The sequence below is a fragment of the Diabrotica virgifera genome, chromosome 7 (assembly GCF_917563875.1).
Source record: "Diabrotica virgifera virgifera chromosome 7, PGI_DIABVI_V3a".
NCBI classification, from domain to species: domain Eukaryota; kingdom Metazoa; phylum Arthropoda; class Insecta; order Coleoptera; family Chrysomelidae; genus Diabrotica; species Diabrotica virgifera.
The window spans coordinates 156,821,941-156,839,117 of record NC_065449.1 but is presented as its reverse complement, the minus strand read 5'-3'; the positions used below and the strand labels follow the sequence as shown (position 1 = coordinate 156,839,117).

The 17,177-nt window shown below is 31.4% G+C and overlaps 1 long non-coding RNA gene across 1 annotated transcript; it reads right to left on the bottom strand.

Moving 5' to 3' along the window:
• Positions 1-514: 514 nt before the first annotated feature.
• LOC126888448 (uncharacterized) lies at positions 515-8,891 on the bottom strand. The gene is made up of 2 exons (XR_007699555.1): positions 6,621-8,891; positions 515-909 (listed from the first exon to the last, which is right to left on the bottom strand). It is a non-coding gene; the product is annotated as an uncharacterized LOC126888448 (long non-coding RNA).
• Positions 8,892-17,177: the final 8,286 nt, after the last annotated feature.

Here is a 17,177-nt window from a genome sequence, read left to right as displayed (position 1 = left end):
TATTCTTTAGCAACATCGCTGTAATAATATTGTTGCTAAACAGGGAAATTTCTATTGTATACCGGGTGTACTAATCAAACTGTGTTTTTTTCTCAAAGTTCGCAACACCCTGTGGAATATTCTAGCATTTATAAAATACTAAATTTAAAACCAAACTATAGTCTCAGGCTTTCTTAATATTCTGTTTTTTTATTCATTCGCTTATGTTGGATAGTACAAAAGTTAGGTATTTTAACAACTAGCCATGTTCTTTATCAGTACAGGTTGTTTCTAAATAAGTACGACAAACTTTAAGGGGTAATTCTGCTTGAAAAATAATGACAGTTTGCTTTATTAACATATGTCCGCAAATGCTTTGTTTCCGAGATACGGGATGTTGATTTTCTTCTTACAAACTGACGATTTATTTATTGTCCTAAAACCGGTTGAGATATGCAAATTAAATTTGGTATGTTTCAAGATATAATTATTGCGCATTTTTTGACATTCAACTAAAAATTTTATACACAGCCTATTCCAGTCGAACAGGAGCCAAAACCATATAGATCATTAACATTTACAGGTCAATTCTCTTACAAATTAGCTCATATTTTTAAAGATTACTGTAATATTTCTTTTAGAACTAATTCAAATTTAGGTTTGGTTTTCTTGAATAACAAGGACAGTCGTGATAGATCTGAGTGTTGTGGAGTTTATGAGCTTAAATGCCATACCTGCTCGTCATATTACGTCGGAAGAACCTTTAGATCGTTCGACACCAGATTGAAGGAACATCTTAGATACATACAGCGCCCAACATCTGGACAATCTCATTTTTCCCAACATATCCGTAACTCCAACCATAATTTCAATCCGGACATTGATTTCAAAATTCTTCACATCTGCAAAAAGGGCCACGTCCTGAATAACCTGGAACATTTTGAGATTTTAAAATCTTTAAAGGACCCTACTAGACATACATTGAATGCCCAATTAGAGCTTGAATTTATACCAGCTTATTCAGTTTTACTATAAAATAACCCACTCTTAGTACAGTACACAACCTGACATCTAATTAAAACTTCAAACCTGCAAAATCTAAAATTTTATTTCAAATCTATCTTTCAATATACATACACCAACAGCAGTTATCGTACCCGCCTTTTCATTCAAACTACTCCATAGTTCCAACTCACAATCTTATACACACTCTTACAATTTTTAAAAAGTTACAACAACTACTCACTCTTAATTTCCAAAATCCCGCTAATTTTAATTTTATTCAAATCCATTCTCCATTGTTCGTTTCCTGTAGAATTTGATGATTTTGTAGCTCAGTACACAGCCAATTTTCCCATCTTAGCTTCATTACTGGACAATCAATTACCATCTGCACTTCTCCACGTGGTGATATAAAAATGTAACCTACAACTTTTTTAAAATGTCAGAAAATTTGCTGGTATGGCATTTGAGCTCATTCTGTTAATATCCCATAGTTGCCTGACCGTTTGAACATTTAATACGGAGTTTGATCAGTGCAATATTCTTAAACATTAAACACGTGTTTCTCAATTTAAAAATGTCACCCTAAATTATTTTGAATTCACTAAGACTACACATTTTATATTATAGCTTTATAAATTTAATAGGTTCCGCTATGGAAGTGCATGATCATTTTGTACAAGTTATCAAAACCTTTTAATCTATTAAATACTTTAAATTTATAACTTACCATTTATGGCGCACGAGGAAGTTGGTTGGCACCAATACTTAAATACAAATAGGATTTAAACAAACTTTAGGTTCTCTTTTAAATTAACACCCCCCCTACCTCCCTCTACACACCTGTCATTAAACATTCCGCTTCCTTTGACCTCGTTGACGTGGCATTGCCACGACTGCAATATTAACAATACTACCAACCAACTTTCTTTTCTTTTTCTTTTTCTTTTTCTTTTTCTTCGTTATAACTTTCACGTTTTATATCTGTTTTCATTTACTAAATTTAAATAGACTAGGCTAATCAATTTATCTTACTCATCTACAATTATGCAACAGGTGATATGCTTGTACGTTAGATTATGCACTGCCTACTTACACTTAAACTCAACACTTCTTCTCTACTTTAATTCTTCTCTACTTGAATACTAATGTAGAATAATACATCTGTTATCTTTTAATCATGTACTTTTATTATTGTTACAACAGTTTTTCACAATAGTGGTTACACATATAGTTTAGATTTTGTTATTAATGCTATAAATTAACAACTATCTTTTTTGTAAAATTTGAAAATGCTGTATACTTTATGTTACTAAGAGATTTAATTAAAATAGGCAACTACTGTACAACATTTGAGAAGAAGTGTTTTGACATTTCAGATAACCTACATCTGTCTACACTGTCAATATTCCCTCTTGAAAACACAAAAACTAGACTTCAATTTAGGAAGTAAAAACTAAGTTAAATAGTAATTGGGGAAATGTAGTGCTACCTCCCTTAAAAAACCTTTTACCAATAATTGTTATGTCTTTGTGCTTTTAAACCCTATGTGTTATGTGTTAATTTATTTATTTAGTTAAAAACTATTCTCAAGTAAGTGCCTACACCCTTCCATTAATATTTCGTTTCTTTCTTTTTCTTTGTACATATCCCATTATACAATAGCTCAAACAAAATAATCTTTAATTTTATCAATTTCTTACCTTTTTCAATTTTTCAATTTAAAGTTTCTTAACCGATGTTTTGATAATAATATTTTTTCATTTAACTAACTAGCTTTCCTTTAATTTCTATACACTTCATAGTTTCACAGTGTATGGCACTTACTACTTCATAATATTATGATATTATTATACTTATGACATCCCTCAGTTAATTTACTGAGAACAACATATCTTAAATTAGATTAATTTATGACAACAATTTCCTAGTTGTCATTTCCTATGCTTTGACCTCTACCCGCATCGTATAACATCTACGAGCTTAGACCATCACATTTGTACAAGATCCTAGAATAACATTTCATACTTTGCTACAATTAATACGCAACTCCTGGAGCATTGTCTTTCTCCATTCGAACAAAACATCACCCGTTTCACATACGCATCTTCCTTCAGGATCCATTCCAAATTCGAAATCTTACTGTGTTTTAACCTACGTAACATGTCTGTTTACCCTATCACTATCCCAACAAACCAATTAGCATAATTTGGACGTACTAATATGACAACAACTAAGTTGCAACGCAATCCTTGTAACGGCATGTAAGTAGATTAGAACAATATTACTATCTCTTTTATTATTACTACTTTGAATTTGGAAGCATATTTAAGTCAGTTTATGTTTATTTTGTTTTTTAATGGTTAAAAATTTTAATCTCAACAAATTCAAACTGTATGCACCCATTTGCACATACATGCCTATGAGCATTTTTACTCATAGGTTTGACTTTGTATATACCAATATTCTGAAATGTCAACAGTTGCAAACCTTTATTTCAAAAAATTTTATAAAAAAAAAATTTTTTAAATTTGGCTTTCTATTAACATCTCTTCAATCAGACACTGGTCTAACACAAGTTTTCTCTTATTGTAGCATTTAACTACTTGTAACGCCGACCTGAAGATGATCTGTGTATATTGTAGAGATCGAAACCGGTCGTCAAAGTATAATTAAATGATTGTGAGTAAGTCTGTGTTTCATTACTATATTTAATATGGACTCACATATGCAACCCATTCAATATTTGAATAATGCAAGACTAGCAACTTTGCTACACCGTTACAAGGAGCTGAACATCAAGAAAATGTTACAAAAATCTAAGATCTTTTATAACAACGAATGTTTACGTCTCAACCTGCTGCCTAGTTATGCTAGAGGTAGACTAAGAGAACTTAACTTCAATGCAACGAAGGCTAAACAAGTAAAAATTCTGGGTAGATCCATCATTAGGGATGAGATTCGGAAACTATACCAACATATCTACACCATTGACTTGCAACTGAAGACAATCTACAACAGCTTACATAGAAGAATGACAGCGCTCGAGTTTGATGAATGTATGCGTGATTTACATGGGACTATTAATTTTCATAGGAGTAGACAATATAGGAAACTTCATGATAAGATCAAGAAACTTAAATTTATAACACATAGAGTAAATAACAATATTATTTTGTCAAATCAATCTGTGTTTTCACAACTTAACAATGACCAACTTGTGGTGGATAGTAACATTAATGGCTCTTATATTGTAACACCTTCTAATTTTACAAATTCTGATTTGTATACTTCTGAACGATTATTAAACGTTACTACCAATACTAGTCTTAGTGATCTTCCTGATCAAACTCATAGTATTAATACATCTATATCTTCTGACCCAGACAACATTTTCGATGGCTCTGAGCAACATACATTCTATACCCCTTTCATAAATTACTCTAACGTAGTATTTACAAATAATGAACTGTCTCTACTCCAAAAAGGTTTCAAATTCAATCCCCCCCAATCTTCTAAAAAACAACAACTTAGAAATCTAGAACTACTCGGAGTTGAGAGTGAAAGTATCTTACAATCAATACCACTGGAAAACACAGAAGAAATTAGGAGCAGTTTGAAAGTATTACTGAAAAAAGAAAAGGAGGCTATTTGTAACAACAGAAAGGGCTATCACAGAAACCCTCTCAATGAATTTAAGGACACCATTAAATCAATTGATAAGAAAATTAGTGAAAATAACCTTACAATCACTAAAGCAGATAAATGCAGCACTGTAGTTGTCTTACACACCCAAGACTACCATCAAAAAGTCACTAATTTTATACTAGATAACCAATTTCTAACAAAATCTGTCAATATTAATACTTTCACTACTAAAGTTAGAACAGCCATCAATAAAATCACTGAAGTTTTTGATAATACTACTAAAAAGAAACTTTTACCATCTAAAGCAAACGTTCCCAGACTCTATGGTCTCATGAAAATACACAAGACTGATGTCTTTGAAAACATACCAATCAGACCAGTGGTATCCTTTACTGATTCTCCCACTCATGCATTAGCTTCTCACTTAAACAAATTCCTTAAAACCTTTTACAACAATAAATTCGATTATGTAGTCTCTAACAACTTAAGTTTGACAAATAAAATTACAGAAGTTAATCTTAGTAATGAAGATTTATTGATTTCCTTAGACATAACTAATCTCTTTACTAACATTCCAACACAAGAAGTTATCAGTATTGTTGCTTTAGACTTGTGGAATAATAATTACCATCCTAATCAAATTATTGAGTATACAGAGCTTTTGAATTTGTGTCTGAGTCAGAATTTCTTTAATTTCAACAACACCACATATGTGCAACCGGACGGACTAGCTATGGGATCTCCTCTTTCACCGATATTAGCTGATATTTTTCTAAATGACTTGGAATCTAATAAAATAGTGAAAAATAATCCATTTACAGATTATATTAAATTTTACGCTAGGTATGTTGACGATACTTTAATAATATGGAATGGCACAATTGACATTCTTCACGATTTCTTAGATTTCCTCAATACTTTACATGACACTATTAAATTTACTTTAGAGATTCAGAATGACTCAAAGAGTTTGAACTTTTTAGATCTTACATTGACACTCAGAAATGGAACGATTGACTTTGGTATTTATAGAAAACCAACCCATACAGGTACAGTTATCCCTGCCGATTCACACCACCCCATACAACATAAACTGGCTGCTTTTTATAGTTACATCAACAGGCTTGTCTCTATCCCATTGACTTCAACTTCATTTAATAAAGAATTAAAAATTATCCAACAAATAGCAGTTAATAATGGTTATACTGTGGACTTAGTAAATAAAATTTTACACAAAAAAACAAATAGAATTTTAGAACATCGAGTATATACACAGCCTATTCCAGTCGAACAGGAGCCAAAACCATATAGATCATTAACATTTACAGGTCAATTCTCTTACAAATTAGCTCATATTTTTAAAGATTACTGTAATATTTCTTTTAGAACTAATTCAAATTTAGGTTTGGTTTTCTTGAATAACAAGGACAGTCGTGATAGATCTGAGTGTTGTGGAGTTTATGAGCTTAAATGCCATACCTGCTCGTCATATTACGTCGGAAGAACCTTTAGATCGTTCGACACCAGATTGAAGGAACATCTTAGATACATACAGCGCCCAACATCTGGACAATCTCATTTTTCCCAACATATCCGTAACTCCAACCATAATTTCAATCCGGACATTGATTTCAAAATTCTTCACATCTGCAAAAAGGGCCACGTCCTGAATAACCTGGAACATTTTGAGATTTTAAAATCTTTAAAGGACCCTACTAGACATACATTGAATGCCCAATTAGAGCTTGAATTTATACCAGATTATTCAGTTTTACTATAAAATAACCCACTCTTAGTACAGTACACAACCTGACATCTAATTAAAACTTCAAACCTGCAAAATCTAAAATTTTATTTCAAATCTATCTTTCAATATACATACACCAACAGCAGTTATCGTACCCGCCTTTTCATTCAAACTACTCCATAGTTCCAACTCACAATCTTATACACACTCTTACAATTTTTAAAAAGTTACAACAACTACTCACTCTTAATTTCCAAAATCCCGCTAATTTTAATTTTATTCAAATCCATTCTCCATTGTTCGTTTCCTGTAGAATTTGATGATTTTGTAGCTCAGTACACAGCCAATTTTCCCATCTTAGCTTCATTACTGGACAATCAATTACCATCTGCACTTCTCCACGTGGTGATATAAAAATGTAACCTACAACTTTTTTAAAATGTCAGAAAATTTGCTGGTATGGCATTTGAGCTCATTCTGTTAATATCCCATAGTTGCCTGACCGTTTGAACATTTAATACGGAGTTTGATCAGTGCAATATTCTTAAACATTAAACACGTGTTTCTCAATTTAAAAATGTCACCCTAAATTATTTTGAATTCACTAAGACTACACATTTTATATTATAGCTTTATAAATTTAATAGGTTCCGCTATGGAAGTGCATGATCATTTTGTACAAGTTATCAAAACCTTTTAATCTATTAAATACTTTAAATTTATAACTTACCATTTATGGCGCACGAGGAAGTTGGTTGGCACCAATACTTAAATACAAATAGGATTTAAACAAACTTTAGGTTCTCTTTTAAATTAACACCCCCCCTACCTCCCTCTACACACCTGTCATTAAACATTCCGCTTCCTTTGACCTCGTTGACGTGGCATTGCCACGACTGCAATATTAACAATACTACCAACCAACTTTCTTTTCTTTTTCTTTTTCTTTTTCTTTTTCTTCGTTATAACTTTCACGTTTTATATCTGTTTTCATTTACTAAATTTAAATAGACTAGGCTAATCAATTTATCTTACTCATCTACAATTATGCAACAGGTGATATGCTTGTACGTTAGATTATGCACTGCCTACTTACACTTAAACTCAACACTTCTTCTCTACTTTAATTCTTCTCTACTTGAATACTAATGTAGAATAATACATCTGTTATCTTTTAATCATGTACTTTTATTATTGTTACAACAGTTTTTCACAATAGTGGTTACACATATAGTTTAGATTTTGTTATTAATGCTATAAATTAACAACTATCTTTTTTGTAAAATTTGAAAATGCTGTATACTTTATGTTACTAAGAGATTTAATTAAAATAGGCAACTACTGTACAACATTTGAGAAGAAGTGTTTTGACATTTCAGATAACCTACATCTGTCTACACTGTCAATATTCCCTCTTGAAAACACAAAAACTAGACTTCAATTTAGGAAGTAAAAACTAAGTTAAATAGTAATTGGGGAAATGTAGTGCTACCTCCCTTAAAAAACCTTTTACCAATAATTGTTATGTCTTTGTGCTTTTAAACCCTATGTGTTATGTGTTAATTTATTTATTTAGTTAAAAACTATTCTCAAGTAAGTGCCTACACCCTTCCATTAATATTTCGTTTCTTTCTTTTTCTTTGTACATATCCCATTATACAATAGCTCAAACAAAATAATCTTTAATTTTATCAATTTCTTACCTTTTTCAATTTTTCAATTTAAAGTTTCTTAACCGATGTTTTGATAATAATATTTTTTCATTTAACTAACTAGCTTTCCTTTAATTTCTATACACTTCATAGTTTCACAGTGTATGGCACTTACTACTTCATAATATTATGATATTATTATACTTATGACATCCCTCAGTTAATTTACTGAGAACAACATATCTTAAATTAGATTAATTTATGACAACAATTTCCTATTTGTCATTTCCTATGCTTTGACCTCTACCCGCATCGTATAACATCTACGAGCTTAGACCATCACATTTGTACAAGATCCTAGAATAACATTTCATACTTTGCTACAATTAATACGCAACTCCTGGAGCATTGTCTTTCTCCATTCGAACAAAACATCACCCGTTTCACATACGCATCTTCCTTCAGGATCCATTCCAAATTCGAAATCTTACTGTGTTTTAACCTACGTAACATGTCTGTTTACCCTATCACTATCCCAACAAACCAATTAGCATAATTTGGACGTACTAATATGACAACAACTAAGTTGCAACGCAATCCTTGTAACGGCATGTAAGTAGATTAGAACAATATTACTATCTCTTTTATTATTACTACTTTGAATTTGGAAGCATATTTAAGTCAGTTTATGTTTATTTTGTTTTTTAATGGTTAAAAATTTTAATCTCAACAAATTCAAACTGTATGCACCCATTTGCACATACATGCCTATGAGCATTTTTACTCATAGGTTTGACTTTGTATATACCAATATTCTGAAATGTCAACAGTTGCAAACCTTTATTTCAAAAAATTTTATAAAAAAAAAATTTTTTAAATTTGGCTTTCTATTAACATCTCTTCAATCAGACACTGGTCTAACACAAGTTTTCTCTTATTGTAGCATTTAACTACTTGTAACGCCGACCTGAAGATGATCTGTATATTGTAGAGATCGAAACCGGTCGTCAAAGTATAATTAAATGATTGTGAGTAAGTCTGTGTTTCATTACTATATTTAAAAATTTTATATTCACCATTGGCGCGCATACGGGTAATAGGACCGATCATGTATGCACGCCAATGATGAATATAAAATTCTTAATTTTATGTCAAATAATCTGCAACAACTACGTCTTAAAACCCACCAAATTTGATTTGCATATCTCAACCGGTTTTAAAGCAGTAAATAAATCGTCAGTTTGTAAGAAAAAACTCAACATCCCGTATCTCGGAAACGAAATATTTGCGGACATACGATGACAAAACAAACTGTCATTATTGTTTAATGCAGGATTACTCCTTAAAGTGTTTCGCATTTTACGGACATGGCTAGTTGTTAAAGTACCTAAGTTTTGTAGTGTATCAAAAAGCAGAATGTTAACAAAACCTGAGGCTATAGTTGTGTTTTAATTTCAGTATTTTATAGTTGCTGGAATATTCCACAGGTTGTTGCAAACTTTGACAACAAAACACAGTTTGATTGATCCACCCTGTATACAATGAAAATTTACCTGTTTAGCAACAATATTATTACAGAGATATTGTAAAAAATAAGGCTGTAACATATATTAACAAAATTACTTAGATCGGGCAACAGGTTTAGGAGATACGAGATATCAAAAATGACCCATTTTTTGGGGTGCCCGTTTTCTCTGACTCGCAGTGTAGTTAACTGACGAATAGTAATTAGGTATACCATTATATTAATTAGCATTCAGTTATAAAATAAACGAAAATGTCCGTTTACATTAATTACAAATTATCAGTTATTAGTAATACAGGCACAAACACTTTTAATAAATAACCATTGTATACATTTTTAAATTAACTTATGATTAATTAGCAAAATTTGTAATAATAGTCCTGTCAGCTGTTATTAATATGACATTAATTCAGTATGTAGAGTAAAAAAAGTGGAAAAACCACAAATAGTAGGAAATTCAGAAATACAGTATTTTTTCCGTATTTTAATTCTAATGGTATTGGCATTTTTTTCTTCAAATTGGAAATAATAATTTTAGGGATTTTATAATTATTGTCTAAAATCCGAATAGAGGTCGATCTGTACCCATCTGCTTGCCGGACGAAACATTTTTTTATTCAATTTCATACATAGACCAATATTTCTAGCATGGGTTGCCTATAAAAAATCGTGTCATAGCTATCCTTAACGGGGGGTCGTAGGGGTTGAAATCAATATTTCAAGCACTTTTTTTTTGAAAGTATGGTAGAATTATTTTATTTTAAATTAAATAGGCATATTGAGTATAATTCATAGATTATTTAAGAAAAATTCAAGGAATAATATTGAAAAATATGCCAACAGTGGCAAATTTTTTAAGACACTTCAAAATATAATGCCTTTTGCGGTGGACATCAGAACTCATCATTGCATCATGGTAAACAAAAAATTCATACAGATTTTATTAGATTATAATTTTTCTAAGTAACGCTGTCGAGTTTTTTAGTTTTATCCAGTTTTGTCTTTTTGATATCACTCAGAAGTAAAAACAACGAATTTTTTTCAAAAATGGTGAAAATCAACATATCTATTATTGTTAAACAAAAAATAAGCATAAAACAAAAAAGGTCTCGACAGCGTTACCTCAAGGACTGTCTAAAGAAAATATATACAAAATTGCAGGTGGGTTGGTCAAGTAATTTTGAGTTTCAATTTATTTTTTGTCTGTCAAATCGTAAAATGATGCCCCCGGAATATCTGTTTGAATCGCGGAGTAATTTACAAAAGAAAATGAGAACAGCTGTTGGCAGTTGTTCATTACGTTCAAGCGGGCTGACGCAAACTTGCTGCAAAGCGAGTGGAAGATAGGAATATTCAACACTATCTCCCTACATCCCTACCCTCGACTCGCTGTGCAGCATCTTAGCGCGAGCGCGCTTGAGCGTAGTGAGAAACGGTCAACAACTGTTCTCATTTTCTTTTGTAAATTACCCCGCGATTCAAAAACATATTCCGGTGTGCATCACGATTTGACAGACAAAAAAATTGAAAATAAAAGTTGACAATAGGTTAAACGCGTTTTTCTCAAACTGCGTTTTCAAAGCCTGTAGACATTGTAACTCAAAAACTAAATGACCAACTCACTGGAATTTTGTATATGTTTTCTTTAGACATTGCTTGAGATAACACTGTCGAGATATTTTTTGTTTTGTGCTTATTTTTTGTTCAACAATAAAAAATAAATATGTTGATTTTCACCCTTTTTGCAAAAAAAATTCAAAATTCGTTGTGTTGAGTTCTGAGTGATAGCAAACAGTCAAAATTCAATAAAATTAAAAAACTCGTCAGCGTTAGCTCGAGAAACTCATAAGCTAATAAAATCTTTTTGAATCTTTTGTTTACCATGATCCAACCATGAGTTATGATATCCACCGCAAAATTCATTGTTTCTTGAGGTGTCTTTAAAAATTTGCCACCGTTGGCTTATTTTTTAATATTTTTCTTTGAATTTTTTCTTGAATAATCTATGAATTGTACTGAATATGCCTATTTAATTTAAAAATAAAATGATTCTACCATACTTTAAAAGAAAATGTCGTAAAAAATGTATATTGATTTCAACCCCTATGGCCCCCCTTATGGATATCTATGACACGATTTTGATAGGCAACCCATGCTAGAAATATTTGTCTATGTATGAAATTTAATAAAAAACTGTTTCGTCCGGCAAGCAGATGGGTACAGATCGACCTATATTCGGATCACTTACTTATAACAAGTGACATTTTCCGCTGAGCAAGAGATTCTAATTCTAATATTTTACGGTTAGCCGATTATTTTGTAAATTTCCTTATAAAATCAAAATAGTAAAAATCCACAAGGAAAAAGTTTTCCTGTAGTTGGCTGTATACCATGTAATACAAAAAACAGTAAAATCCTTTATAAAATGTACAAATGTATAGGGTGTCAATTTAAAAAGTTGCCACCCCTATAATTTGATCCCTATCGAAAATCTAAAAAAATACAACAACACGTCAGATTTATTTGTGAGGGGGACATTTTATAGACCAGTTTTCAACTTAATTACACTAACCCTCTAGCGGGGACGGACACAACCCCCAAAATCTTTAATGGAAAGGGGGGTTGAGTGATACCTCATTTTAAAGGTCGTTCGATTACCTTTCCAAAAATACCACAAACATTATATTTCTTTTCAGTAATTTTAATTTTTTTATAATTAATTTTAATAATTAAATATCCAAGAACTCCAAAAATTTTTTTGGAGTATTGAACTCCAAATTGAATTTTTTTTGGGGTGTTGAACTATTTAGAGTATTTTTTTGAAATATTTTTGGAAAAATCAAGTAAAACTGTAAAGATATTAAGTATCGAGTTCAGAACTCCAAAATTTTTTAAGAGTATTGAGTCCAAGATTTTTCCAAAAGTACTGAAAAGAAATATAATGCACGTGATATTTTTGAAAAAGTAATTTAATGACCTTCAAAATGAGGTATCACTCAACCCCCTTTCCATTAAAGATTTTGGGGTTGTGTCCGCCCCCGCTATAGGGTTGATGTAATTTAGTTGAAAGCTGGTCTACAAAATGTCTCCCTCACAAATAAATTTGACGTGATTTTGCATATTTTTAGATTTTCTATAGGGACCAAATTATAGGGGGTGGCAACTTTTCAAATTGACACACTGTATTTATAATCCCTAAAAAGGGCTACATCACAATCACATAACTAGTTTTCGATTGGTTTACTAATCATCATCAGTGCTTACGTGAAATTTACATGCTAACCACTAACATATAATTTTACAGAAATATGTGGGTCAAACCCCTGTACAAGTAATCCCTCAAGGAAACATCGGTTGAAAATGCTAACTTGAGCATGGATGTTTAAAGTATTTTACTAATATGCCCCAGGTAACATCTGAGCTGTGGTTTGACTTGTTCACATGGTAATAAAGTATGGCAGTATGGTAGACTTGCTGCCATACTTTCGCCATGTGAACAAGTCAAACCACAGCTCAGATGTTACCTGGGGCATATTAGTAAAATACTTTAAACATCCATGCTTAAGTTAGCATTTTCAACCGATGTTTCCTTGAGGGATTACTTGTACAGGGGTTTGACCCACATATTTCTGTAAAATTATATTTTGGTGGTTAGCATGTAAATTTCACGTAAGCACTGATGATGATTGGTAAACCAATCGAAAATTAGTTATGTGATTGTAAAATAGTAAAAGTCACTGCCTCTATATATTTTTTTATTGGCAGGTACCCCATTTTGCTTATTTAAAGTGCGCCTTAGCGTCTTTAAATAAAACTTTCAAAAACGCGCGTGTTTTAAAGTTAACATGATGATGTTAACATAAATGAATGTGAAAAGTAAAGTTGGTATTTTTTAAAATATTTCTACTTCCGGTTTTTAAACCAGAGGAAATGCTGCTCAAATTAATATTACCAATATTCTCGGAAGCCAATGAGGTTGTACTTCCATTAATGGCACTCCCAATAATGTAATAACAATTAACCATATGTGACAGATTTCAAATTAATTTTTGTTTTTCTCATTTCCATAACAACCCAAGCTATACTGATACTAACCATTTTACATTATAAGCTCCTGTTTAAATTGTTCCCAGTAATAATGCATAATTTTAAAGTGTAGCATAAAAGAATATTGTAAAGTATTCGTGGATAACGGGTCTTTAAATCATTTGCTCTATTTCGAAAAATTGCGCGTGTTAAACACCTCAATATCCACGTAAATTTTATGTCTCTTATTGTCAAATTGTAAAAGTATTGTTGTTCTTTTGCTTGTATTGGGGTTATAGCTTTGCTAAAATAAACCAGAATGTCCGTTTACATTAATTATAATTTATTAGTTATTAGAATAATTATTATTAGTAATATAAGCACTTACACTTTTTAATAAATAACCATTGACATTTTTAAATTACCTATCTTACGATTAATTAGCAAATTTTGTAATAATAGTACACTAATTAGTAAACAATAATTGGAGTACCTACACTTATGAGGTAAAAACAAACATAGTGGGAAAACCACAAATTGTAGGAAATTCAGGAATACACAGTTTTTTCCATATTTTAATTGAACCGGCATTGGCATATTTTCAACTAGGCAAATTGATGATAATTTTTGCCAGTTGTTATTTTATAACAAGTTGATATTTTCCGTGTGCAAGGGTTTCTAATATTTGATGGATTAAACATCATTGCAGTAAACATGAGGTATAACGAAAAAACAGTTTACAAAATTTTAACCCTTAACTACCGACGTGAATGTTTCAGAAGATAGACACTAGCATGCGGTATGTCATACCGTTGCCTATTATCGTTTGTTTTAAATATGAATTCGTGTTATATTCGTCTTACATAACAGAAATTTGAGGTTCCGAAACGTTTCTACTATATAGCAAGCAATTATCGGTTATTACAATATCCCTGTTATAGGAATAATTTTGCTTTGCACGAAGGCTATTCCAATAAGCGGGTTCGACTGTATTTGTTTTTTACATCAACTATGGAATGATTCTTTACACTGCTGTAGAATAAAATACTGCTCCAAAATGAAGGAAGCTACGAGAATGGAAATTCTGAAGGCTGCTAAAAACATAAGAGGAACTAAAATATATATCAATGAGGCCTTCCCAAAGAAATACTACAAGAAAGGAAGCATCTTCTCCAGCACGTGAAAATGGTACGCTAGGAAGGACACACAGCCGCATTAAAATACAACAAATTATGGATAAATGGTAAACTGTTCTCACTGGAGCAACTAGAAGGCATAGATGTAAACTACTGGAAAAAACCTGAAGAGAAGAAGGGTAACGCTAGGACAATAAACGACAGATCTCCCCTATATGATAATATAGATCCAAGAGGAAAATTGATGAAAATGGCGTCAAAAAACTAACAGAAAATATAAAAAAAGACGGCGACAGTATACCGGAGTTGGCAATGAATATGGACATGAAAACGTTTTGTAAGAAAAGACGCAAAAACAAAACAAAAAAAAAATAAAATAAAAAACAAAAACACAAAAATAAGAATAGGAACGTGGAATATCAAAACACTTCTAAGACCAGGCAAAATGAAAGAGTTGGCAAAAGAAATGACAAAATACAAGATGGGAATACTAGCGCTACAAGAAATAAGGTGGGCAGGAGAAGGGATGCTTGCTAGAAGAAACTACACAATGTACTACGCAGGAGAAAGCAAACAGGGTCGCAATGGAACCGCCTTTCTAGTTAGTAATATCATATATCAGAATGAAAAATAAACAAGCAAATTTAATATTTGTTAATATACAGGGTGTCCCGGAAAGACTGGTCATAAATTATACCACACATACTGGGGTCAAAAATAGTTCGATTGAACCTAACTTACCTTAGTACCAATGTGCTCATAAAAAAAGTTACAGCCCTTTGAAATTACAAAGTGAAAATCGATTTTTTTCAATATATCGAAAACTATTGGAAATTTTTTATTGAAAATGGACATGTATCATTATTATGGCAGGAACATCCTAAAACAAAATTATAGTGAAATTTGTCCACCCCATAAAAAATTTATGGGCATTTTGTTCCCTTAAACCCCCCAAACTTTTGTGTACGTTCCAATTAATTCATTATTGTGGTACCATTAGTTAAACACAATGTTTTTAAAACTTTTTTGCGTCCTAGTATTTTTCCGATAAGCCATTTTTTATCGAGATGCGGCTTCTTTTTCAATATATTGACGTAAAAATTTAATGGGGATTTTGCTCCTTTAAACCCTTCCAAATGTTTGTGTACGTTCCAATTAAACTATTATTGTGGTACCATTAGTTAAAACAGAAAAACAGCGGACTTATTCTCCGCAATAAGCCATGATGATGATGATATTCGTCTTACATAATAGAAATTTGAGGTACCGAAACGTTTCTACTAGCTAGCAATGATCGGTTATTACAATATCCCTGTTATAAGAATATTTTGCTTTGCACGAAGGCTATTCCAATAAGGGGATTCGACTGTATTTGTTTTTTACATCAACTACGGAATGATTCTTCACACTGCTGCAGAATAAAATACTGCTCCAAATAAAATAAAATTTATTTTTTCAAGAAAATATTTATGAACGCATGCATATTAAAAAAATGGTGGAGGTTCTTTCAAAATCCTTTACAACTGAATAATATATAAAGTGTAGCATTAGTAACTAAAAAATAGTAAAATAATGTTGAAAGCACTTGAACGGAGAACAACTGGTTGAACTTGCTGCCATACTAATACCAAAATATACTTAATGAACTGCTTTTAACTATAGAAACGTAAACACTGATATGCGGTACGTGATACCGCAAGAAAACGTCAACGTAGCTCAAAGACTAACCAATACTAAAACTGCAGAAGTTGGGAGCAGGTACAATTACATACCACTTGAAGGTACACAGATGGTGTTTTAGGAGTCTCTTATAAAACACGTCGTATAATATAATACATTTTCGGCGAGGTATGACAAACCTGACATGGCCCATTGTTAAGACCGGTCCGGAGCGATATAGTCTAGTAAAATAAAATTTCACTACATGTAAAACAAAATGTAAATTCGTACAGGTTGAAACAAATTTTATATCAAAGTTTAGGTGGGTACAAAAATATTTTCAAGAAAGTATCCAAATCACACAAGGGGATCATTTTTTAAATAATTAAAAAGGGGTCATTTTTGCAAAAAAATTACTTTTTTAACTGCTGAGGTCATTCAATTACTAATGAAGGTCTATAGGATTATTTTCTAAAGTTGAAGGGTTAATCTTTCACATTTAACTTAATAAATTAAATTTGACCCCCTATTTATTTAAATGATTATACATGAAACTTTAAAAAAAAATTTGCAAAAAATTATTTTTAGCGTTTTAAATAAGCACTATAAAATATCTTATTTTACAGGAGAAGTTGCACTATGTTATCAGTATTAATCAAGAAAAAAATTAGTCCAAAAATATTTAATATTTTTTGAGATATTGAATTTGTTTATTAAATGTTACTCTATTTTCAATTGCAAAAACGCGGTTGTTGCCAAAGAAATATTCACCTGTATTAAATCTTATTACTTTTATTTTTATG